This window comes from Panthera onca, chromosome B4, assembly GCF_046562875.1.
Source record: "Panthera onca isolate mPanOnc1 chromosome B4, mPanOnc1 haplotype 2, whole genome shotgun sequence".
In the NCBI taxonomy this organism is placed as follows: domain Eukaryota; kingdom Metazoa; phylum Chordata; class Mammalia; order Carnivora; family Felidae; genus Panthera; species Panthera onca.
In genome coordinates this window covers 62,601,129-62,628,015 of record NC_138345.1, presented here as the reverse complement: position 1 = coordinate 62,628,015, position 26,887 = coordinate 62,601,129, and the positions used below count along the sequence as shown (strand labels likewise).

The window sequence follows — 26,887 nt, the reverse complement described above, 5'->3', positions numbered from 1 at the left end:
TGCTTCGGATTCTGTGTCTCCCTCTCTCTCTCTGCCCATCCCCTGCTCGTGCTCTGTCTCTGTCTCTCAAAAATAAATGTTAAAAAAAAAATTAAAAGAGCAGAGAAGGGAGGTGGCGGATGGACAGTATGGGTGAAGAGGAGTGAGAGGTACAGGTTTCTAGTCAGGGAATATAGTCAATGGTATTGTAGTAGCCTTGTATGGTGACAGATAATAGCTACAGTTGTGGTGAGTGCACCATAATTTATAGAATTGTCCAAACACTGTGTTGTACACCTGAAACTAATGTAACATTATGTGCCAACTCTACATCAATTACAAATAAATAAATAAATAAATAAACAGCAGAGAGTATAATAGTGCAATTTAGAAACAGTTTCATTCAATAAAATCCCTGCTTACTGGTACTTAAAGGATTAACTCCTCGGCTATCAGCCAATTCAGTTATTTACCAAGGTTCATTTCCTGAGGAAATAGACAGTGGTGGTCTTACTGTAAATTCACTTGAAAAATAAACAGGGTAGTGTCCTCTGAGGTCATTCCTAGAAGTCATCCATACTCCTTTTGTTATGTAGTAGACCACTCATTTGAAAATGTCCACATTTTCCTAAATCACCTTAGAGTTTTTTCAGGTCTGTCCATTATGGATCAGAAGCAGTACAATTAGCGCCCACAGCGACTGTCTGAATTGTTCACAGCAATTCCAAATATTGAAGGAAACAGACCAGTAGGGTTAGCTATATTTGTCAGTGGCAGTTTATTGGTATGATAATTCAAATGTTATAACAGGAATTAAGTACAGGTTAAGGTTACAGACCAAATGCTTCCCAGGAATAAGGAAAGATCTAGGCACTTAACGAATGACACAAGCTAACTTGAATGAGATAAAGTTTCTTTGGGTATTTTTTAGTTCTGTGAAAGTTACATTTATGAATTTCAAGTCATATTTTTCTCTTGATTTTTTAAAACATGAAATAGAAAATATATATCTTTTTTTTTTTTTTTTTTTTTAAATTTTTTTTTTTTTCAACGTTTTTTATTTATTTTTGGGACAGAGAGAGACAGAGCATGAACGGGGGAGGGGCAGAGAGAGAGGGAGACACAGAATCGGAAACAGGCTCCAGGCTCCGAGCCATCAGCCCAGAGCCTGACGCGGGGCTCGAACTCACGGACCGCGAGATCGTGACCTGGCTGAAGTCGGACGCTTAACCGACTGCGCCACCCAGGCGCCCCTAGAAAATATATATCTTAAGCATAGTTAACTTCAAGTAAGTGAATGTTTGAGAATGGCAATCAGACAAGTAATAATGATGCATGCATTCACATGTGACAGTAAGAAAATGACTAAGACGATAAAAAGCTGGCCCAAATCATTGAATTTTGAAGAATGTTAAAAAAATCTAAAGGAAATGACTGAAATCAAATGTAAAATTAAGATTTAATCCTATGAATTTCATCAACAAATAATCTTTGTTTATTATCTGGACTACAGGCCCATTTTCCAGACTTCAGCCTTTGGACCTTTGGCTGAAGTCAAGAATAGTAGAGTTGAATGCTCTACTATTTTATATATTTATATTTATATTTATATTTTACTTTGTTATATTTTATTTTATATTTTTCTATAAAACTTAGGAAGCTAAGTTTCATACATTTTCTGAATATTCTCTTTTCTAAATCAGCTTTCCATAATGCCACACCTTTCAGGAATGTAATGTTCATTTTGTGTAATAGGAAACAAATTTTTATTTAAAAGAAGAAATCTCTGTAGCCGAGGATCCTGAAAATTGAGTTTGTTTGACTTCTATTGTGGCCCTTAAAAGCTGACTAGATTGGCCAATGAAACAAAATGAAGTAACTATCCCAACAGATTTAACTAGTAGCTATTTAAACATTTCATTAGTGAGCTGTTTTCCCTGAAAATTAACTGAATTCTTTTTTTGAAAACTCACAGATTGACAGGAGACACTTGGACTCCTTTCATTTCCTTTAAGAGCAGTTCTTAATAATATAATTGAAGTAATAATTATTTATATTTTTTATAATACATTCTTTACTTAATTTCTTCCAGCTGTGGTTTCCTCAGTTGTAAAGTAGAGACAACAGTAATTTCACCTTAAAGAATTGTGAAGATTACATGATCTAATGACAGTAACACAAATATCAAGTATCAGCTTTACTAACATAGATTATTTGGACCTCTTTTTGTTAGGGTTTAGCTTTTTCCCTTAGGCAAATTCTCCCTCCCAAAGACTACGTCTTATTCAAATGTCACAGATGCACTGGCTGGATGGAAGGAAATAACAATATCCTCACCAATTTGACTAGTTGTGTTTAAGGAAATGCTGTTAGATACTAAGATCCCCTTAAATGATCAAATAGTTCTGTTTTAAAACTTAAATAGCATTTAAGTTTTCTCATGTTTTAATTAAAAGGATTAAAATTCTCAGTGGATTAAAGATAATTTCTATGGCAACTAATTTCTTTCTTTTTCCTTCAGCACATTAAACTATATTTCTGTAGTTAGTCTTTTAAAAGAAAATAAGCTCTTCCACCTCAGAACTACTTAAAAGATCAAACATAGTACCTTATGATAAATTTTTAAAATCCAAGTCAGAAAAAGATGAAAACACAACAGTAAGAGAGTCCTCCGCAAACAATGCAAATGTTGAACAAGACTGTGAGAACGAAAATCCAGTGGCTATTCATGCTGGACTTTGAAACGGGCTTGAAAAACACCATTCTGCTTCAGTTCAGTGAAGCTTTTGTTGAGTTATATCAGTGCAACTCTGTTTTTCAGATGGGGTAGGGAATAATTACTGACAGGATTTTTGTATGACACACCTGTAAAAGTCAAAATCAAGATGCACTTAAATTTATTCAGATAGACATCTCTTGAATTATTCATCTTTCCAAAGGAAAATAATCCTACTTGACTCTTCTGGGGACCTCAAACCCCAATCTAGTTTAAACACATCTAAAGGGGAAACACACAAAGTGTGTATTGTTTCTGCATGAGTCTGTGATAAATAAAAAAATATATGTATATGTTTTAAGAGAGTATTTGATTTAGAAAATCAAAATAAAGTATGATACTTTTCATCACCTGATTGTTGAAGAATCCTTTTAATGAAATTAAGCTTTGTTTCATAACTGATGCAATGATTGTACATGATTAGGTGAACTCCAAAGGAATTTTCACCTAACCAGATACCTGGTAAGAAAGGATATTTGCTTTCAGAAATTTAGTGTTACTAGGAACAAAAAGTATCTGCATATTCTTCATATGGAGGGCTATGGTTGATAGTAGAATCAGTAAATTGCCATAAATACTAGCAATTCCATTCTATGATGGTTTGGGCTATTTGTTACAGCAAAGTTCCTCCTTTGATTCTGGCCAGCTTGAAGCCTCCCCGTAAACTTCATGATTCTGCAGCTGCAGACAGTGTCTGAGCACAGAATATAGGAAAGGCCTTCTCTGCTCACAGAGTTTATATTTGTTTCTCTCTCCTAGGGAATGGATCAGGCTTTTAAGAAATTAATTCTGTGATGAAGAGAGGAAAAGATCCCAGGTAGGTTTTTTATTACTACATGTCATCAAGGAAACAACCAGCTTGGGAATTGCCTCACCAGGTTGCCTGGACATTCCTTAAATCTGTTAGTGACCAGAGAGCTTAGCTTGATATATACATAGGGAGATGATAGATAGACAGATAGATAGATAGATGATAGATAGATAGATAGATAGATAGATAGATAGATAGAACAAAATTTTAAATTATACTTCTGGCTATGATGTGCTCTTATAACCACTTCTAAGAAGCAGCAAGGCAATTTTTAGACACAGCTGCCCAGGAGAGTTGCTAGGGCAAGGCCTGAGTAGGTTAGCAGAAGGGTATTTTTATGCTGCAGTTGTAGCTATGGTACCCACTAGCTGCCTCCAGAGATGGCACTTGGGATTTGCTATCCCCTCACTGGGGAGATTAGAAGGTCCTTGAACTGTTCTTGCCAATTAAAGATATCCAGAAAGAAGCAGTGGGGCATTCTGAGGCTCATGGTTTTCTTTGTCCAGCTAGCTCTTATATGTCACTCATCACAGCTTCCTAAGCTCTTGTGTGGGCCTTTTAAACTAATGCAACTTGTCTTCCTTAGCCTTTCAATAGAATCTACTTCTGCCCCATATTAAATTGATCGTTTTGATAGGGCAGGACAGGGGAGCAAGCTTGGCATTTAATTGTCCAGAGACTTGACAAGCACTGATCCTGTTTTTATTAGTTGGGCATTATCTTGGCTTTTCTACATTAAAGGCCAGTCCCATAGGCTTATTTCCAGTACCTTTGGTGACAGAGTTAGAGGGAACCTATTACATGCCAAATATGTGTACTGTAAATGTAGCAAAAACAGCTGAGTCATGTAGGGGTGCTGATTTGGCTGCTTTATAGTTTTGAGTCAAAGAAGTTAGTAAGCTAAGTCTCTTGTTTCCTTAATTGGTGCAGACATCCAGTCCTCCTTTGCATCTGCTTCTGGATATTGGAAATGTTGGCCTGGCTTCTGTTTTGTTTTTGTTTTGTTTCCATATACTTTTGCATTGCTTAATACTTTTCACAGTATTTGCCAGGATTTCAATGCTAAAAATATATATCATGCCAGACAGAGTCTAGTGGCAGAAGAAGAGGGAAATGAAATAAAACAGAAAAAAAAAATCAAGAGAAAGAACTATTTTGGCAGAAATTTTGTACAGCTTCCTTTCTCCATAATGTAGATTCTTTACCCAAGGAATTTCCACCACCTTGTGTGAACAGAGAACAGAGAGCGAACAGAGAGCATGTAGGAGCAGGTGGCCAGCAGCCCTGGGACGGGGTGGGGGACAGAAACTCAGCACCTGACTGAGGTAAGGAGGATTTCCTAATGCAAAAACTTGGAAGTAATCTTATCCCCGTGAGCTAAAATTTATTTAATGCTTGTAGCTTTTCCCAAGTAGCTCCAAATCATGCATTATTGGGTGGTTATTTATTTTAATATTCTCTGTCAATGGTTTTCTTACTGAGGGACAATTTACCAGTGTTTGATTTTGATAGTGGAATATTTGGGGACAAAAGAACAAATAAACTCTGCCTCATTTAGAGCTTTTTGTACAAACAAATGGCTTAACATTTTCAGTCTTTCACGTTATGTCTCCACCATGCAAGGGCCTTGAACAACCATGGGTATAGCAGGGGAAAAAATGTACTATCTGAGGGCTCTCCAGTTAGATCCCCAGCATAACTGGGCCACTTGAAATCTTGGAAATATCTTTAAGGAAGCAGAATATCAAGAAGCATTGTAACTTAAACACTGTTTTAGGTACCCTGCATTGGTGTCTTCCTAAGGCAGAGTAGTTAGACTTTTCAAGCTTTAGGAGGATGTAATCTCCATCTGAATTAATTCTTTCCTGTGTCAGTCAACAATAACATTTCTCAAAGTCTCTTCCTGAAAATATTAGTTCTGAGAGATATCCACGACTGTTCTTAAATGGGCAAGGTGGGAACGGGGAGTTGCCTGGTCAAATAAATTCAGGAAGCAAAGCCTTTGGCAAAGGTAAATGATTATTGCAGGAGCCTTTAATATGCTAAGAACCCTGTGAAACTTTAAAAAAAGAAATACGGACACAATTGCCCAAGGGATGGTTTTTAGGAGATAAGCGTTTCTTAAGACAAACATTCCAAAACACATAATTTGGGGAGAAACATTCAGGATTATAATTCAGTTATCATGCCCAGTTTATGCTACAAATAAGAAACACCTTGAGCTGGGATTAGTAGTGGTGACCTTGGTTCCTATGAATAGTATTTGGTTTTTGCTTACATCTATGTTATGAGGTGATAATGTAATTAAGCCATTGAAGACTGAATTAGAACTGGGTGTATCTTGTGTTTTTATTGATATAAACCTTAGACAAGGGGGTGATGTGTTGTGATGGTTGCGTCAATGATAGTGTTTTTACTTCCAAACTAGTCAGAATGAAAACAATAATAACAAAAATTAGAAACATTTTTAAAAAAACGGACTCAAAGAAAAGCAAGCAGTGAAATATTTTGTATATGTCTTTTGAGAAGCTGAGAAGTCACACACAAATAATGAAATAGCTTCTGTATTTATAAACTTCTAGAGGACAAATAATACACTTATTCATGTTTGTACATCTTTAGTATGTATTTACTAGATAATTGATGATGCTTTTAAATGAATGAAAACAACTCATCAGAAATTCAGCCTTCATACATCATGCTATTGGAATGTCCTGCTTTATCTACAAGGATAAAAAATTAAAACCTTTCTCTATATTTTTAGTTTAAAACTTTAGGAATAAAAATATTTTCAAGTGTTTTCTCTTAAAATTTGAAATAGTATAAACTAACTTTGATGAGGCAATAAGACTTTTTGTTCATAAATATTTTTGTCCCATCACAATGAGTAATTATTCTATAAATTCTGGTTATTCTAAGCAGACATAGTCTTTTCTCATTCCTTTTTGTAAAGTCATGGTTGCCAGCTGAGTATACACGTACAATGATTGACATGACGCCTTTAGTTTTGTCTTCCATTAATGCTTTGTCAAGGGCTCTCTCCAGATGGCCCTTAAAGTTAATGGGTTGCTTGTGTTCCTCCAGCCTTTCCATAACAAAACTACAAAACTAATTCATTTGCCTTGGTAACTGAAAGTATAATGTGTCTGCCTGTTTACCCCCTGAATCTTAGGATCATATTCATAGGGAGACTTGTGCTTGTGTGTGTGTGTGTGTGTGCGCGTGTGTGTGCACACACGCACACACACTCATCTTTTTCTTTAGTCCCATTAAACAAAAGCATTGGTGTTTGTCAGTTATGGAATAATTTTAATATAGTGTATGGTGATAACATCCATCAGGGGTGTGAAGTAATTTGTATCTTCAAAAATGGCCTTAGATCTCATGATGGAATACAAAATAAAGGGGACACATAACGCAAAAAATAACTGCTATTATTGTACTACTAAATAAGGTTTAAAAAGTATAAATCAGTAAAAAAAATTTAAAGCTTAATTTGAAAACCAGGTACTATTTGATAGAAACAGAGAAAGATAAACATTGAGGATAATTGAAAGAGTACACAGTGAGTCAGAACTATCATTTTAGTACCAAGAAGTTCTGTACGAAAATGAAAGGAAATCCAAAGATGAAAGAAGAATGAGTATATTTATTATAGTATTTATTTAGAATACAGGACTATATGAAGCTTATTATTTTATCCTACTGTGTTTCGATTTTATGGCCACTTATTTCTTCATGTATAGTTCTAAAGACTCATTTTTTGAAGTTATTGCTTCTCAATATGTTCTACTTAAAGCCCAAATAACAGAAGACCCGGAAAAACTCCTTTTTATACTTTTTTGGGTCCCTGGATAGTGTAATACAATGAAATAAAATCATTTCAAGTATCATGTAGATGTGTATTATTTTTTTCTTGGCTAATTCTTTTCAAGAAAGCCAGCTTTAACGGCCTGGCTACATTTTGTTCTTATGAAAGATACACTGCAATTATGTTATAACATTGTGCTGAATGTGGTTCCACACAAGAAGGATGGCAGAAATTCTTTTAAATTTCATTTTGCCAAGACCTAAGGAAGAGATCGATGCTATAATCTTTCCTTTTCGATTCACATAAATTGCCAGTAACTGTTTTCTTGAATTAATATATATCAGTTCAATTTAGAAAAAAAATTATTTTGAGGGATGAAAATGGTTCCTTTTTACAGTAAAAGGGTTCAAGAAACACCAACATAGAAGTTCTTTTCTCTAAGTCCACTGCAGTAAAGTCAACTCTTGCTGACAATCCCAGATAATGACCATGGCTTACATTTATGTAGTACTTTGCAATTTTCAAAGTGTGTTCTTGTCATTATTTCATGAGAACTCATATTAAGTGTGCAAAATAGGCCAGGATGAAGAGAAGCCAAGGTCCTGAGATATGAAGTGATTTGTAGAAGATCACACCAGCAGATATTTGCAAATGACATATGTGATAAAGGGTTAGTATCCAAAATCTATGAAAACCTTATTAAACTCAACACCCAAAAAACAAATAATCCAATTTAAAATGGGCAGAAGGCATGATCAGACATTTCTCCAAAGAAGACATACATGAAAAGATGCTCAACGTCACTCACCATCAGAGAAATACAAATCAATACTACGATGAGATATCACCTCACACCTGTCAGAATGGCTAAAATTAACAACACAGGGAACAACAGATGGTGGTGAGGATATTGGAGGAAGGGGAACCCTTTTACACTGTTGGTGGGAATGCAAACTAGTGTAGCCACTCTGGAAAACAGTGTGAAGTTTTCTTAAAAAGTTAAAAGTAGATGGGGTACCTCGGTGACTCAGTCAGTTAAATGTCTGACTCTTGATTTCGGCTCAGGTCGTGATCTCATGGTTCATGACACTGAGCCCTGCATCAGGTTCTGTGCTGACAGTGCAGAACCTGCTTGGGATTGTCTCTCTCTCCTTGTCTCTCTGCCTCTTCCACACATACTCTCTCTTTCTCTCTCTCAAAAAAAGTTAAATGTAGAACTACCCTACAACCCAGCAATTGCACTACTAGGTTATTACCCAAAGGATACAAAAATACAGATTTGAAGGAGTACAGGCACCCCAATGTTTATAGCAGCACTATTGACAATAGCCAAACTATGGAAAGAGCCCAAATATCCATCAACTGATGAATGGATAAAGAAGGTGTTTATTACTCAGGAATATTAGTCATCAAAAGGAATGAAATCTTGCCATTTGCAATGTTGTGAATGGAGCTAGAGTATATTATGCTAACTAAGCAAAATAAGTCAGTCAGAGAAAGACAAATACCATATGATGTCACTCTTATGTGGAATTTAAGAAACAAAACAGATGAACATAGAGGATGGGGGAAAAAAGAGAGAGGGAAGCAAACCATAACAGAATATTAACTATAGAGTACTAACTGAGGGTTGATAGAAGGAGGTGGGTAGGGGATGAACTAAATGGGTGATGGGTGTTAAGGAGGGCACTTGTGATGAGCACTGAGTGTTATATGTAAGTGACGAATCACTAAATTCTACATCTAAAACCAATTTTACTGTATATGTTAACTAACTAGAATTTAAATAAAAGCTTGAAAAAAAAAAGATCATACAACTAATGAATGACAGTACTTGGTTGGATTGCCACCGTGGTTTACACTCTCAGGTGTGTGTGTGTGTGTGTGTGTGTGTGTGTGTGTGTGTGTTTCATAAACAGAATCATTGATAATATGGTTCAGCAGTTTAGAATAATTATAATAGTTAACATCTGTATAATGCTTTTCACTTTACTGAATGATTTCATGTCCTTTACCTTACTTAAGTTTTATGGTAACTTTAGCCGTATCTATTTTTATCATCTGCATCCCCATTTTACAGATGAGGAAGCCAAGGCTCAGAGATCTCACGTGACCTTGGCTCTGGCAGATCCTGGACTGAGGTGTTGACCAGTCTGGAAGGTCTAAAAACGAGGCAATATCAGAACATTCCATTCCTGTGGTAACAGTGCTGTAGTGCTGGAACACATTTTATTTGGATCTTTACAATTACATGACAATTTACTATGAATCTTTTCAGGGTGAAAGAATTCTCTGAATGCCATGTGAATACTCTGACTTCTTCAACAAACACTTAGGTTCTTCCATGAACCTAGAAGGAAATCAGCCAAGATTCTGTATAGCATAGTGCCAATATGAGAGATTCATAAAGAATAGCTTTCATATTGTCATTCTTGATTTATATTCTTTACGACTGGCTTTCTTCAGAATTAAGCACTGTTAGATTTCCACCTTAACATAGAGAGGGGCTGTTGCCGTTACTTCTACTGCTTCCCACCCATTCAGTGCGAGCAAGCTGATCTCTTGAACATCAGCTGTGAATTCCCAAGACCTTCTCTCAGCCCTTAGCATGCTTGATTTTTCTAGAATGAAGAATTTGACACTGTTTAATTCCCTTCTTTTGAAAGTTCTCTTTCTTTGCTTCTGTGGTATTTTTCTGCAACCTCTGTATCTGGTGGCTACCCTTCTTTAACCCACTCTGAATTTACAGGCATCAGAGATAATTAATCCATGATTATATATTGTCTGCGTACATAAAAAGCCTTAGTTGAGGCGCCTGGGTGGCTCAGTCAGTTGGGCATTCGACTCTTGATTTTGGCTCAGGTCATGATCCGAGGGTCATGGAATCAAGCCCTGAGTCAGGCTATGCACTGAGTGTGGAGCCTGGTTAAGATATTATCTCTCTCTCTCTCTCTCTCTCTCTCTCTCTCTCTCTCTGCCTCTATCCACTTGTTCTCTCTCTCTGTAAAATTAAAAAAAGGCTTAGCACTCAGGGTTTGCAGTAATACAGTTACTTTCTATGGCTATTTTTTTCACCATTTTCCTGTACCCTGTAAACCCAGCCCTCCAGCCAAACTAAACACTTGGCAGTAATTGGGAAACAAAAATCTACCAAAATTCAACTTGAGGAAATGTTACAAAGGGAATCACCTAAGGGTTTCTTTAAAGTGAGAACTCTTCTTATTCACCTAAAATGTGTTTCCATTTGAGTTGTTTTTTACTCATAATCAGATTTCTTTCTAAACTTGAATTACCTATAATGAGAATGAGAATGCTTACTTATTACCCCAGATGTTCATATAGAAACTTGTCCACAAATGGCCATAAAAGCAGCATCCATAATAGCCAAAAGGTGGAAACAACCCAAATATCCATCAACTGATGTATGGATAACCAGTATGTGGTATATCCATACAATGGTATATGATTCAGCAATGAAAAGAAATAGACTCTTGATATACATGATCTAACATGGATGAACCCTGAAAACTGATGGCTAAGTGAAAGAAGCCAGTGACAAAGGACAAGATATTGGTAATTTTTATTTATAGGAAGTGTCTAGAATAGGCAAGTCCATAGACACAAAGTAGATTAGTGGCTGCCAAGAGCTGTGGGGAATGGAGAATTAGGGTGTGATGTCTAAGAGATGTGGAGTTATGGGGAGGGAGATGAAAATATTCTAAAATTGTTTGGGGCGGTATTTGCACAATGCTATTAATACACAGATAACCACTGAATTATATACTTTGAATTGTATGGTATATGAATTTTATCTCCATAAACCTTTTTTTTAAAAAAAGAATAAAAGGTCAGCAAGATGGCTGAATAAGAGGTCCCCTGTTGTATTCCTCTTTGGCAATAATAATTTGGCAGCCACTCATGGACAAAATTGCCTTGGTGGAAGCTTTTGTGGAGGTGGCTAAATCTGTGGCTGGGACCACAGAAATAGAAATAGCTCTTTATCCCAGAGGACTCAGCCACAGCCCTCTGTGGCTTGATCCTGTCACCAGCATCATATACCAAATGACCCAGAAGGAGTCATATCCACCTAAGTAGTAAGCATACAGACCTCTGTCGTGTCTGTAGACCCTGAAGTGTCCTATGAATCAGCTCTAGATCTTCTTGGTTATGATCTGGGAGATCCTTGAGGTAAGTCCACCAAACTTGGCCTGATGGTAGAGTCTAAAAGGGTCCAATAACTGGGCTTCAGACCCTTTCAGCCACAGTTCATTAGTAGCCATGCTGGCACAGGAACTCAGCAGGAAACATTCCCAAGTACCCCCAGAGATCTATGACTAGTCCCCACCTAGTCATAGTCTATGGATTGACCTGTTGGCACAGGAACCAGGTAGGAGAAGTTCTGGGCCTACACATGGCTCCAGGCCCCTCTCAACTGCAGTCTGTAAGCAGGCCTGCCAGTACAGGGACGCAAACATAGACATGTCTGTCTGCTCCCCCATAAATTCTGAAAGAGCCCCACACTCGGCTCCAGCCTCCTCCTAGCTACAGTCTGCAAGCATTTTTGTGAGTCCAGGGACCCAGAAGGAAACACTCCCATTTACACATCCAGAGATTCTGAAAGGGCCTTAGAGGGGCACTTGGGTGGCTCAGTCAGTTGAGCATCAGCATCTGACTTCAGCTTAAGTCATGATCTCACGGTTCATGGGTTTGGGCCTGTGTCAGCCTCTGTGCTGACAGCTCCGAGCCTGCAGCCTACTCCAAGTTTTATGTCTCCCTTGCTTTCTGCCCCTTCCCTGCTCATGTTCTGTCTCTCTCTTTCTCTAAAAAATAAATAAACATTAGAAAAAAAAATTTTTTTAATGAAAGGGCCTTGTAGTTAGCTTCAACCCCTCCCACCCACAGTCCACAAACAATCCTGCTGGCACAGGGACCTGTCAGGAGACACTCCTGTGTGTACCTCAAGAGATTCTGAAACAACCATATACTTGGCTCCAGTCATGGTAACGGGGCAGCCCAACCTACCCAGGGACTTGGTGGGAGACACGTTCATTCATGTCTCCTGGGCAAGATCTGCAGACATAATCTTGCCTGTGGACCTTGAAATAGCAGTAGGGCTCAGTTCTAGCACCTCTCAGCCATGGTCCAGGGCTAGTCCTTTTCACCCAGGGACCTACCCAGTGACCCAGCAGGAGTCTTCCAGGGACCTGGTGGGAGTCACATCTATGCACACCTGCTATCAGGTCCACTGTCTGAGGACCTAACTGTGGACCGTGAAGTGGACTCTTGTCCCAGTGCAACCCTACTGAACAAGGTATTAGGGTCAGTCCCGTCCACCTGGGAACTAGACAGAATCTGCCAAGCAGTTGTAAGAAGGAAGTTTATAGTGATAAATTTCTACATTAAGAAGAAAGATTTCAAATAAACAACCCAACTTGACACCTGAAGGAATTAGAAAAAGAAGAAAAAACTAAGCCAAAAGTTAGAAGGAAGGAAATAATAGAGATTAGAGCAGAAATAAATTAAATATACTTGAAACACAATAGAAAAAATCAATGAAATTAAGAGGTTGTTTTTTAAAAGATAAACAAAATTAACACCCTTAGCTTAGCTGAACTAACCAAGAAAAAAAGAGGAAGGACTAAAACAAAATTGTCAATGAAAGAGGGGACATAATTGATACCACAGAAATACAAAAGAAGCTACTATTAACAATTATATGCCAAAAAACTAGATAACCTAGAAGAAATGAAAAAGTTCCTAGAATCATACAACCTACAACATACATAGCAAGTCCAAATTATGAAGAAATAAAAATTTAACAGTCCAATAACAATTGAAGAGATACAAGCAATAATAAAAAACCTCCCCCAAAATAAAAGCCCTAAACTAATGGCTCTTTGGGTGAATTCTACCAAACTTTTAGAGAATAATTAATGCCAATGCTTCTCAAATTCCCCCAATGTTTGAAGAAGAAGGAACACTCCCAAACTCATTTTATGAGGCTGTACCATTACTCTGATACCAAAGCCAGATAATGGCACTATAAAAGAAAAGAAAGCTACAGGCCAATATCTCTGATGAAAATAGATGCAAAAATTCTGAACAAAATACTAGCAAACAAAATTCAATAGCACATTAAAAGGATAATACCCATGATCAAGTAGGATCCATGCCTGGGATGGAAGCATGGTTCAACATGCAAATGACTAAACATGATGTGCCACGTTAATAAATGAAAGAATCACTTGATCCTCTCAACAGATGCAAAAAAAGAATTTGACAAAATTCAACACCCATTCATGATAAAAACTATCAACAAATTGGTTATAGAAGGAACATACTTCAACATAGTAAAGGCCATATATGAAAAGTCCACAGCAAATATTATATGAAATGGTGAGAAGTTGAAAGCTTTTCCTCTAAGATCAGGAACAAGACAAGGATGCCTGCTCTCACCACTCCTCTTCAACATAGTACTGGAAGTCCTAGCCACAGTAGCTAACTAGGCTAGCAAAAAGAAATAAAAGGCATTCATATCAGAAAGGAAGAAGTAAAATTGTCTCTGTTTATGTATTATATGACCTTATATGTAGAAAACTCTAAAGACTCCACCAAAAAACTGTTAGAACTAATAAACAAATTCAGCAATGCTGCAGTATGCAAAATCAATATGCAAAAATTAGATGCATATCTATACACTAACAACAAACTATCTGCAAAAAAGCAAAGAAAACAATCATATAAAATAGCATCAAACAATAAAAATACTTAGGCATAAATGTAAGGAGATAAAAGATCTGTATATTAAAAACTCTAAAAAACTGATGAAATAAATAGAAGAAAACACAAGTAAATGAAAAAATATCACATGTTCATGTATCAAAAGAGATAGTGTTGTTAAAAATGTCCACATTAGCCAAAGCCATCCATAGATTCAATGCAATCGCTATCAGAACTTCAATGGCATTTTCCACAGAAATGAAAAACAGTCCTAAACTGTGTTTGGAATCACAAAAGATCCTGAATAGCCAAGGCAGTCTTGAAGAAGAACAAAGTTGGAGGCATCACACTTCCTGATTTCAAAATCTTACAAAGCTAGAGTAGTCAGAACAATGTAGTACAGGTGTAAAAACAGACACATCAACCAATGGAGCAGAATCAACAGTCCATAAATAAAGCCATTCATATATGGCCAAGAAATATTTGGCAAGGAAGCCAAGACTACTCAATAGGGAAAGGATAATCTCTTCAATAAATGGTATTGGTTATCCACATACAAAAGAGTGAAACCAGACCCCTATCTTATACCACCCAGAAAAATTAACTCAAAATAGATTAAGGACTTAAACATAAGAACTGAAACTGTAAAAGTTCTAGAAGAAAACATAGGGAAAAACTCCTTGACATTGGTCTTGGCAATAATTGTTTGGATATAACACCAAAAGCACAAGCAACAAATAAAAAAATCAATAAGCAGGACTATATCAAACTAAAAGGCTTCAACACAGCATGAACAAACGAACAAGAAAAACAAAACAAAACAATCAACAAAATTAAAAGGTAACCCACAGAGCAGGAGAAAATATTTGCAAGTTGTATATATCTGATAAGTAGTTAATATCCAAAAAATATAAAGAACTTGTATGATTCAGCAGCACAAAAACAATTGGCAAAGGATCTGAATAATCATATTTCCAAAAAAGACCTATAGTCTGCCAACAGGTACACAAAAAAGTGCTCAACATCAGTAATCATCAGGGAAATGCAAATCAAATTCATAATGAGATATCACCTCACATCTGTTAGAATGACTATTATCAAAAAGATAAGACATAACAAGTGCTGGTAAGGATGTGGAGAAAAGGAAACCTTTGTGCACTGTTGGTGGAAGTGAAAACTGGTACCGCCACCATGGAAAACAGTATGGAGGTTTCTCAAAAAATTAAAAATAGAAATACCATATGATCCAACAATTCCACTTCTGGGTATATATCCAAAGGAAATGAAATCACTATCTTGGAGAGAAATCTGCACCCCCATGTTCATTGCAGTGTCATTTATGTAGCCAACACATGGAAACAACGCAAGTGTTCATTAACATGTACAATGCAATATTACTCAGCCATAAAAAGAAGGAAATTCTGCCATTTGAGACAACATGAATGAATCTTGAGGGCATTAAGCTAAGTGAAATAAGTCAGACAGAGAAATACAAATACTGTATGATCTCACTTATATGTGGAATCTAAAAAGTCAGCTCATAGAAACAGTAAAATGGTGGTTACCAGGGGCTGGATGTGGGGGGACTGTGGAGACACTGGTCAAGAGGTACAAACTTTCAATCACAATATGAATAAGTTTTGAGAAGTTCACGTACAGCATGGTGACTATAGCTGACAAAACTGTAGCATATACTTGAAATTTTCTAAGAGAGTAGAGCTTGAATGTTTTCAACACACACACACACACACACACACACACACACACATGATTTAAAAGAAAGCAAATAAAAAAAACAGGAGTCTTTTGAAACTTTCATTTTAGAGAGACAAACAAGCTTCCTAGTCAGTTAATTTTTTCAAGAGTTACTTAAACATAAAACCAAGAGGGGATACTAAGAAGACATATGAGAAATATCAGGTAATTGTTATGCAGTTTCTTAATACTATTTACCTATTTTCTCTAACAACACAGGTCACCCCTGAGGTGGCATCAGACAATATTAAAACTTCCTAATGCATGTATTTTGACTATGCAATAAATATTTAGGGAAGCCAGAAGCCACGTATTAACTTAGGCCTTATCTATAAAGGAATATCATGTTAATTATCTGAACCAGATTGACAGGTATATTCAGAAAGTAAAAGAATTAGTAAAATAAAATTTCTTCTGAATTCACTAGGCAAGCGTCATATGTAATGAAGTTGTTTTTCTATATTATATCAATGGAGCCTAAAATCCCTAAGTCATATGTGTTGAACAAATAAATAAAAATGGTTGAAACAGCTGTACAAGTAGATAACACTTCAGTACATATTCTATACAATTAGCCAAGGATCCACTTTAGTCTGAAGCCAGAGAAAAGAATGCTTTCATTCTTTTTTGAAAATCATGTGATATAGTGGCTCTCAGAACCTCTGTTAAGGGTTGTGCAGTTGGTACTGGATAGAACCAAGATATTTTGGTTGCTGTGGTCTGAATGTTTGTGTCCCTCCCACACCATTCATATGTTGAAATCCTAATGTCCAATATGATGATGTGTAGTATGTGGGGGTCTTTGGGAAGTGATTAGGTCATTTAATTAGGCAGACACCTCATGAATGAGATTAATGCTCTTATAAAAGAGACCCAAGAGAGCTCCCCTACCCCTTCCACCATGTGAGAAGTCTGCTGCCCCGACAAAGTCCTTCACCAAACCATGCTGGCTCCATGACTTCAGACTTCCAACTTCAGAACTGTGAGAAATACATTTCTGTTTCTAAGTCACCCAGACTGTCGCATTTGTGATAGCAGCCTGGACAGATGAAGACACTAGTTAAATGAGATAAGCGAAGTAAAAATTGCTCTGGGATAAAGCAGTATTATTTCCCTCTAGAAACCTGCACTTCCTTATCAAATGGTGTAAATAAGTAAGGATAAACAATCCTCGGCTTTTCCTCTAGATCAGCAGTGATCAAATTTCAGTGCCGTAAGTATTAGTGTATTTGTTATAATGCATAGCCCTAGGCCCTTCAGTGACATAGTGGGTCTCGGCAGGGACCCAGGGATCAGCTTTCAAAATAAACACCATAATGATGCTGATAGAAGTGGTGTGTAGGCTACATTTTGAGAAATACTAGCATGTGAATTTTCCTTATCCCTTGATGCTTGCTATCAGATTAAATGTATCAATGGTAACAGCTAACAAATAAAAAGAGAAGACTTCCCTCAGACTATTTGAGCTAATGTCACAGTAGGTGGCTCATTTTCTTTCTTTTTTTTTTTTTTTTTTCAATATATGAAGTTTATTGTCAAATTGGTTTCCATACAACAGCCGTGTGTTCATCCCAAAAGGTGCCCTCCTCGATACCCATCACCCACCCTCCCCCCCTCCCACCCCCTATAAACCCTCAGTTTGTTCTCAGTTTTTAAGAGTCTCTTATGCTTTGGCTCTCTCCCACTCTAATTTCCTTTTTTTTTTTTTTCCTTCCCCTCCCCCATGGGTTTCTGTTAAGTTTCTCAGGATCCACCTAAGAGTGAAACCATATGGTATCTGTCCTTCTCTGTATGGCTTATTTCACTTAGCATCACACTCTCCATTTCCATCCACATTGCTACAAAGGGCCATGTTTCATTCTTTCTCATTGCCACGTAGTACTCCATTGTGTATATAAACCACAATTTCTTTATCCATTCATCAGTTGATGGACATTTAGGCTGTTTCCATAGTTTGGCTATTGTTGAGAGTGCTGCTATAAACATTGGGGTACAAGTGCCCCTATGCATCAGTACTCCTGTATCCCTTGGGTAAATTCCTAGCAGTGCTACTGCTGGGTCATAGGGTAGGTCTATTTTTAATTTTTCGAGAAACCTCCACACTGTTTTCCGCAGCGGCTGCACCAGTTTGCATTCCCACCAACAGTGCAAGAGGGTTCCCGTTTCTCCACATCCTTTCCAGCATCTATAGTCTCCTGATTTGTTCATTTTGGCCACTCTGACTGGCGTGAGGTGATATCTGAGTGTGGTTTTAATTTGTATTTCCCTGATGATGAGCGATGTTGAGCATCTTTTCATGTGCCTGTTGGCCATCCAGATGTCTTCTTTAGAGAAGTGTCTATTCATGTTTTCTGCCCTTGTCCCAGTAGTTCATTTTTGCTTCTAATTCCCTAGCCTTTGGAGATGTGTCAAGTAAGAAATTGCTACGGCTATTACTGGGACCTTATGAAGATAAAAAGCTTCTGCACAGCAAAGGAAACAACCAACAAAACTAAAAGGCAACCAATGGAATGGGAAAAGATATTTGCAAATGACATATCGGACAAAGGGCTAGTATCCAAAATCTATAAAGAGCTCATCAAACTCCATACCCGAAAAACAAATAACCCAGTGAAGAAATGGGCAGAAAACATGAATAGACACTTCTCTAAAGAAGACATCCGGATGGCCAACAGGCACATGAAAAGATGTTCAACGTCTCTCCTTATCAGGGAAATACAAATCAAAACCACACTCAGATATCACCTCACGCCAGTCAGAGTGGCCAAAATGAACAAATCAGGAGACTATAGATGCTGGAGAGGATGTGGAGAAACAGGAACCCTCTTGCACTGTTGGTGGGAATGCAAATTGGTGCAGCCGCTCTGGAAAGCAGTGTGGAGGTTCCTCAGAAAATTAAAAATAGACCTACCCTATGACCCAGCAATAGCACTGCTAGGAATTTATCCAAGGGATACAGGAGTACTGATGCATAGGGGCACTTGTACCCCAATGTTTATAGCAGCACTCTCAACAATAGCCAAATTATGGAAAGAGCCTAAATGTCCATCAACTGATGAATGGATAAAGAAATTGTGGTTTATATACACAATGGAATACTACGTGGCAATGAGAAAAAATGAAATACGGCCTTTTGTAGCAACGTGGATGGAACTGGAGAGTGTGATGCTAAGTGAAATAAGCCGTACAGAGAAAGACAGATACCATATGGTTTCACTCTTATGTGGATCCTGAGAAACGTAACAGAAACCCATGGGGGAGGGGAAGGAAAAAAAAAAAAAAGAGAGAGGTTAGAGTGGGAGAGAGCCAAAGCATAAGAGACTGTTAAAAACTGAGAACGAACTGAGGGTTTGATGGGGGGTGGGAGGGAGGGCAGGGTGGGTGATGGGTATTGAGGAGGGCACCTTTTGGGATGAGCACTGGGTGTTGTATGGAAACCAATTTGACAGTAAATTTCATATATTAAAAAATAAAAAATAAAAAATAAAAAGAAATTGCTACGGCTGAGGTCAGAGAGGTCTTTTCCTGCTATCTCCTCTAGGGTTTTGATGGTTTCCTGTCTCACATTCAGGTCCTTTATCCATTTTGAATTTATTTTTGTGAATGGTGTGAGAAAGTGGTCTAGTTTCATTCTTCTGCATGTTGCTGTCCAGTTCTCCCAGCACCATTTGTTAAAGAGACTGTCTTTTTCCATTGGATGTTCTTTCCTGCTTTGTCAAAGATTAGTTGGCCATACGTTTGTGGGTCTAGTTTTGGGGTTTCTATTCTATTCCTTTGGTCTATGTGTCTGTTTTTGTGCCAATACCATGCTGTCTTAATGATGACAGCTTTGTAGTAGAGACTAAAGTCTGGGATTGTGATGCCTCCTGCTTTGGTCTTCTTCAAAATTACTTTGGCTATTCGGGGCCTTTTGTGGTTCCATATGAATTTTAGGATTGCTTATTCTAGTTTCGAGAAGAATGCTGGTACAATTTTGATTGGGGTTGCATTGAATATGTAGATAGCTTTGGGTAGTATTGACATTTTGACAATATTTATTCTTCCAATCCATGAGCAGGGAATGTCTTTCCATTTCTTTATATCTTCTTCAATTTCCTTCATAAGCTTTCTATAGTTTTCAGCATACAGATCTTTTACATCTTTGGTTAGATTTATTCCTAGGTATTTTATGCTTCTTGGTGCAATTGTGAATGGGATCAGTTTCTTTATTTGTCTTTCTGTTGCTTCATTATTAGTGTATGAGAATGCAACTGATTTCTGTACATTGATTTTGTATCCTGCAACTTTGCTAAATTCATGTATCAGTTCTAGCAGACTTTTGGTGGAATCTATCGGATTTTTCATGTATAATATGTCATCTGCAAAAAGTAAAAGCTTAACTTAATCTTTGCCAATTTTGATGCCTTTGATTTCCTTTTGTTGTCTGATTGCTGATGCTAGAACTTCCAGCACTATGTTAAACAACAGCAGTGAGAGTGGACATCCCTGTCGTGTTCCTGATCTCAGGGAAAAAGCTCTCAGTTTTTCCCCGTTGAGGATGATGTTAACTGTGGGCTTTTCATAAATGGCTTTTATGATCTTTAAGTATGTTCCTTCTATCCCGACTTTCTCGAGGGTTTTTATTAAGAAAGGTTGCTGAATTTTGTCAAATGCCTTTTCTGCATCGATTGACAGGATCATATGGTTCTTATCTTTTCTTTTATTAATGTGATGTATCACATTGATTGATTTATGAATGTTGAACCAGCCCTGCATCCCAGGAATGAATCCCACTTGATCATGGTGAATAATTCTTTTTATATGCTGTTGAATTCGATTTGCTAGTATCTTATTGAGAATTTTTGCATCCATATTCATCAGGGATATTGGCCTACAGTTCTCTTTTTTGGCTGGGTTTCTGTCTGGTTTAGGAATCAAAGTAATACTGGCTTCATAAAATGAGTCTGGAAGTTTTCCTTCCCTTTCTATTTTTTGGACTAGCTTGAGAAGGATAGGTATTATCTCTGCTTTAAACGTCTGGTAGAACTCCCCTGGGAAGCCATCTGGTCCTGGACTCTTATTTGTTGGGAGATTTTTGATGACTGATTCAATTTCTTCGCTGGTTATGGGTCTGTTCAGGCTTTCTATTTCCTCCTGATTGAGTTTCGGAAGAGTGTGGGTGTTTAGGAATTTGTCCATTTCTTCCAGGTTGTCCAATTTGCTGGCATATAATTTTTCATAGTATTCCCTGATAATTGCTCTTATCTCTGAGGGATTGGTTGTAATAATTCCATTTTCATTCATGATTTTATCTATTTGGGTCATCTCCCTTTTCTTTTTGAGAAGCCTGGCTAGAGGTTTATCAATTTTGTTTATTTTTTCAAAAAACCAACTCTTGGTTTCGTTGATCTGCTCTACAGTTTTTTTAGATTCTATATTGTTTATTTCTGCTCTGATCTTTATTATTTCTCTTCTTCTGCTGGGTTTAGGCTGCCTTTGCTGTTCTGCTTCTGTTTCCTTTAGGTGTGCTGTTAGATTTTGTATTTGGGATTTTTCTTGTTTCTTGAGATAGGCCTGGATTGCAATGTATTTTCCTCTCAGGACTGCCTTCGCTGCGTCCCAAAGCATTTGGATTGTTGTATTTTCATTTTCGTTTGTTTCCATATATGTTTTAATTTCTTCTCTAATTGCCTGGTTGACCCACTCATTCGTTAGTAGGGTGTTCTTTAACCTCCATGCTTTTGGAGGTTTCCCAGACTTTTTCCTGTGGTTGATTTCAAGCTTCATAGCATTGTGGTCTGAAAGTATGCATGGTATGATTTCAATTCTTGTATACTTATGAAGGGCTGTTTTGTGACCCAGTATGTGATCTATCTTGGAGAATGTTCCATGTGCACTCGAGAAGAAAGTATATTCTGTTGCTTTGGGATGCAGAGTTCTAAATATATCTGTCAAGTCCATCTGATCCAATGTATCATTCAGGGCCCTTGTTTCTTTATTGACCGTGTGTCTAGATGATCTATCCATTTCTGTAAGTGGAGTGTTAAAGTCTCCTGCAATTACCACATTCTTGTCAATAAGGTTGCTTATGTTTATGAGTAATTGTTTTATATATTTGGGGGCTCCTGTATTTGGCGCATAGGCATTTATAATTGTTAGCTCTTCCTGATGGATAGACCCTGTGATTATTATATAATGCCCTTCTTCATCTCTTGTTACAGCCCTTAATTTAAAGTCTAGTTTGTCTGATATAAGTATGGCTACTCCAGCTTTCTTTTTGCTTCCAGTGTCGTGATAAATAGTTCTCCATCCCCTCACTCTCAGTCTGAAGGTGTCCTCAGGTCTAAAATGAGTCTCTTGTAGACAGCAAATAGATGGGTCTTGTTTTTTTATCCATTCTGATACCCTATGTCTTTTGGTTGGCGCATTTAGTCCATTTACATTCAGTGTTATTATAGAAAGATATGGGTTTAGAGTCATTGTGATGTCTGTAGGTTTCATGCTTGTAGCGATGTCTCTGGTACTTTGTCTCACAGGATCCCCCTTAGGATCTCTTGTAGGGCTGGTTTAGTGGTGACAAATTCTTCAATTTTTGTTTGTTTGAGAAGACCTTTATCTCTCCTTCTATTCTAAATGACAGACTTGCTCGATAAAGGATTCTCGGCTGCATATTTTTTTCTGTTCATCACATTAAAGATCTCCTGCCATTCCTTTCTGGCCTGCCAAGTTTCAGTAGAGAGATCAGTCACAAGTCTTATAGGTCTCCCTTTATATGTTAGAGCACGTTTATCCCTAGCTGCTTTCAGAATTTTCTCTTTATCCTTGTATTTTGCCAGTTTCACTATGATATGTCGTGCAGAAGATCAATTTAAGTTACGTCTGAAGGGAGTTCTCTGTGCCTCTTGGATTTCAGTGCCTTTTTCCTTCCCCAGATCCGGGAAGTTCTCAGCTATTGTTTCTTCAAGTACACCTTCAGCACCTTTCCCTCTCTCTTCCTCCTCTGGAATACCAATTATGCATATATTATTTCTCTTTAGTGCATCACTTAATTCTCTAATTTTCCCCTCATACTCCTGGATTTTTTTTATCTCTCTTTTTCTCAGCTTCTTCTTTTTCCATAATTTTATCTTCTAGTTCACCTATTCTCTCCTCTGCGTCTTCAATCCAAGCCGTGGTTGTCTCCACTTTATTTTGCAGCTCATTGATAGCATTTTTTGGCTCCTCCTGGCTGTTCCTTAGTCCCTTGATCTCTGTAGCAATAGATTCTCTGCTGTCCTTTATACTGTTTTCAAGCCCAGTGATTAATTTTATGACTATTATTCTAAATTCACTTTCTGTTATATTGTTTAAATCGTTTTTGATCAGTTCGTTAGCTGTTGTTATTTCCTGGACGTTTTTTTGAGCGGAATTCTTCCGTTTGGTCATTTTGGATAGTCCCTGGAGTGGTGCGGAACTGCGGGGCACTTCCCCTGTGCTGTCTCGAATAACTTGCGTTGGTGGGCGGGCCGCAGTCAGACCTGATGTCTGCCCCCAGCCCACCACTGGGGCCACAGTCAGACTGGTGTGAACCTTCTCTTCCCCTCTCCTAGGGGCGGGATTCACTGTGGGGTGGCATAGCCCGTCTGGGCTACTTGCACACTGCCAGGCTTGTGGTGCTGGGGAATTGGCGTATTAGCTGGGGTGGATCGGCAAGGTGCACAGGGGCGGGAGGGGCAGACTCAGCTTGCTTATCCTTGGGTGATCCTCTTTGGGAGGGGCCCTACGGCCCCGGGAGAGAGTCAGACCCACTGCCAGAGGGATGGATCCGCAGAAGCACAGCCTTGGGTGTTTGCGCGGAGCGAGCAACTTCCCTGGCAGGAACTGGTTCCGTTTGGGATTTTGGCTGGGGGATGGGCGGGGGAGATGGAGCTGGCGAGCGCCTTTGTTCCCCGCCAAGCTGAGCTCTGTCGTCTGGGGCTCAACAACTCTCCCTCCCGTTGTCCATCAGCCCTCCCATTCTGCGAGCAGAGCTGTTAGCTTATAACCTTCCAGATGTCAAGTCCCGCTTGCTGTCAGAACACACTCCATCCGGCCCCTCCGCTTTTGCAAGCCAGACTCGGGGGCTCTGCTTGGCCAGTGGGCCGCCTCTCCGCCCTGGCTCCCTCCTGCCAGTCCGTGGAGCATGCACCGCCTCGCCACCCTTCCTACCCTCTTCCGTGGGCCTCTTGTCTGCGCTTGGCTCCAGAAACTCCGTTCTGCTAGTCTTCTGGTGGTTTTCTGGGTTATTTAAGCAGGTGTAGGTGGAATCTAAGTCATCAGCAGGATGCATGGTGAGCCCAGTGTCCTCCTACGCCGCCATCTTCCCAGGATCCCTCGGTGGCTCATTATCCATGATGATAATATTGTGGCCACTTGGTGAGATGAGAAGGCTGGAGGTTGGATGATACTGAGAAATGCTGCAATGATAAGAGATTGTCCACTTTGAGTTAGGTGAGAAACACTGAAGTCCCAGCTCCTGCAGATCCAAATGTCCATCAAAATAGGAACAAAGGTTCCCAGTGTTTTGTAAGCAAACCCCACATTCCACTCTGTACATTTCTCTCAGAAACCTCCAAAAGGTCACATCTGTGAAAGAGGGATACTGGGGCCAGCAACAGCTTTATCATATTTAAAAAAGGGACATTTACTTGAGGCATCTGGATGGCTCAGTCAGGTGAGGTTCAGACTCTTTATTTCAGTTCAGGTCATGTGGGGCTTGAACTCACAAACTGTGGGATCATGACCTGAGCCGAAATCAAGATGCCTAACTGACTGAGCCACCCAGGGGCCCCTACCCGGATTTTTTTTTTCAATAAATACAGTATAGTACTGTAGATGTATTTTCTCTTCCTTATGATTTTCTTAATACGATTTCCCCTTCCCTAGCTTACTTTATTGTAAGAATACAATGTATAATACATAAAACACACAAAATATGTTAATCAACCGTTTGTGTTATTGGTAAGGCTTCTAATCAACAGTAGGCTATTAGTAGTTAAGTTTTTGGGGAATCAAAAGTTATACATGATTTTCAACTGCACAGGGGGCTGACACCCCTAACTCCAACATTGTTCAAGGGTAACTGTAATATGATAAGGATTACAGAGGAGTGCACAACTACCTAAGAGTAAATGGAGGAAGGGGAATGCTGAGTGTGGCTTGCCCATGGAACTGGCTAGATCTAATGTTGCAAATGAGAATTGTGGTGAAGTATTTGGGAGGTTAGTGCCCTGCAGTGGTTAAGGAATTGGAAGAATTGGCACGTCCAGGTTCAAATTACAACATTATCACTGAGTAAGTAGCTGGTTGACTGGGCCAATGCTAATGCAAATGCAAATGCAAATTTACAAATTTCCTATTTAATTTTAGCATGGAAATAATATTGCCTAATTCAAAATGTTTAATATGAATTAAAGTATGTTATACATTACAAAGCATGATACCTGGCAGAAAGAAAATGGTCCATGAGTAGAGACTTTCTGGAATGATGGAAACGATTGAGATGATGGTTACGTGGGTATTTACATTTATCAAAACTCCCTGAACTGTACACTTAGTTGCACTAAATTATATGTAAATTATGTAAATAATTTTGATTTTAAAAATCACCAATTATCTCTTGTAACTTTTTGGGCTTGGTGACTTTATTTTTTAAAAAGTTTTTAAACAACTTTCCAAGTGGCATGAACTAGACTTGTTAGCCTGAGTCTTCAGTGTCTAATGACTCTCCAAAAGTCCCCCAAAAAAGGTAGAGTCATCCTACAGTGCAGAGCTAAGAGGAAATATTCTATGTGCCTCAGAAGGCTTTGCATTTTTTAATACTCCTATACTGTAATTTTATGTGTCAATTTGCAGGGTGTTTTAGGCTAAGACTAACATTTAAGTAGGTGAACACTGAGTAAAGCAGATTGTATTCCATTATATCGATGGGTCTAATCCAATCATTTGAAGGCCTGAATAGAACAGAAAGATCAACCTCTCCCAAGCAAGAGATGATTCTCCAGCACACAGCCTTCAGCTTGGGACTTGAATCAAAACATCAGCTGTCCTGGGTCTTTAGCCTGCTGGCCCATTCTTTAGATTTTAGACTTGCCAGCCTCATAATAACATGAACCAGATCCTTATAATAAATCTCTCTCTTTATATTTATACATTTTATTATTTTTCCCCCCTCTGGAAAACACTAACACATATACTAAATTATGTAATGAGATGCTTTTCTTTATAGGGGTCAGTCCCTCATGGGATTTTTAGAGGTATATCTTCCTGTAAAGAAGCACTTTCTAGTGAAGGTGACACTTAATAACACTTGTTAATTTGGCACGTGAATGTGAAAGGGGGAACTGAAATAAATTCATCATGTGTGTTTAGTGCCAGATACCCTACTAGAGTCATTATATAAAAGGCCAATCCTGGTATAAAATCAAATAAATTAAGCACTGTCAAATCTATACTATCAAATTGTGTTGTTTCTTTTTTCTTTTCTGCTGATTTTGAAAAGCATAGAAGTTATATTATTATGGAGACAATAAATCCTGGGTGTTTTCAGCCTTTGTTTCTTAAACTGACTCCTCCTTGAGATAGCTCTCCAAGGAAAAAATTGGTAAAAAACTTTTAAATCCTTTAACTGAAGAACTATATTAGCCATAAAATCCATGACAAATTTAATAGTGCTTTAAAAACAACAAAATTTCATTAAAAAAATATGTGCCCATTGAAGGATTACTTCATCGGATAGTTTAGTGTAAAAGCTGAGTATATGTAAACATAATGGACTTCTGAAGTGCTTTGTACACACTCTTCAAATATTTGTTGACTAAATGAATGGATCAATAATGTAGCAACAAGTAGAGAGCTGCAGATGCATTTTATTATAAGCATGCAACTTTAAAACCAAGAATTGGCCAAATCACCATAAGCAGGGAGTAACGTGGACCACCACTTCCCACAGGAAACCTCTGAGACCTGCACTGCACACAGGGCCTGACAAATAACACACAGTGATAAATGTTTGCAAACTGAATCATTAAATGTAGGG

At 38.2% G+C, this 26,887-nt stretch overlaps 1 long non-coding RNA gene across 1 annotated transcript in view; it reads left to right on the top strand.

Moving 5' to 3' along the window:
* The first annotated feature begins 3,514 nt into the window (after positions 1 to 3,514).
* The window catches only part of LOC132660353 (uncharacterized), an 80,203-nt gene continuing 56,830 nt past the window's right edge, over positions 3,515 to 26,887 (top strand). Inside the window, exons 1-2 of the long non-coding RNA XR_009601731.2 lie at positions 3,515 to 3,572; positions 4,763 to 4,891. This is a non-coding gene — a long non-coding RNA (uncharacterized LOC132660353). The remainder of the gene's footprint in view (positions 3,573 to 4,762; positions 4,892 to 26,887) is intronic.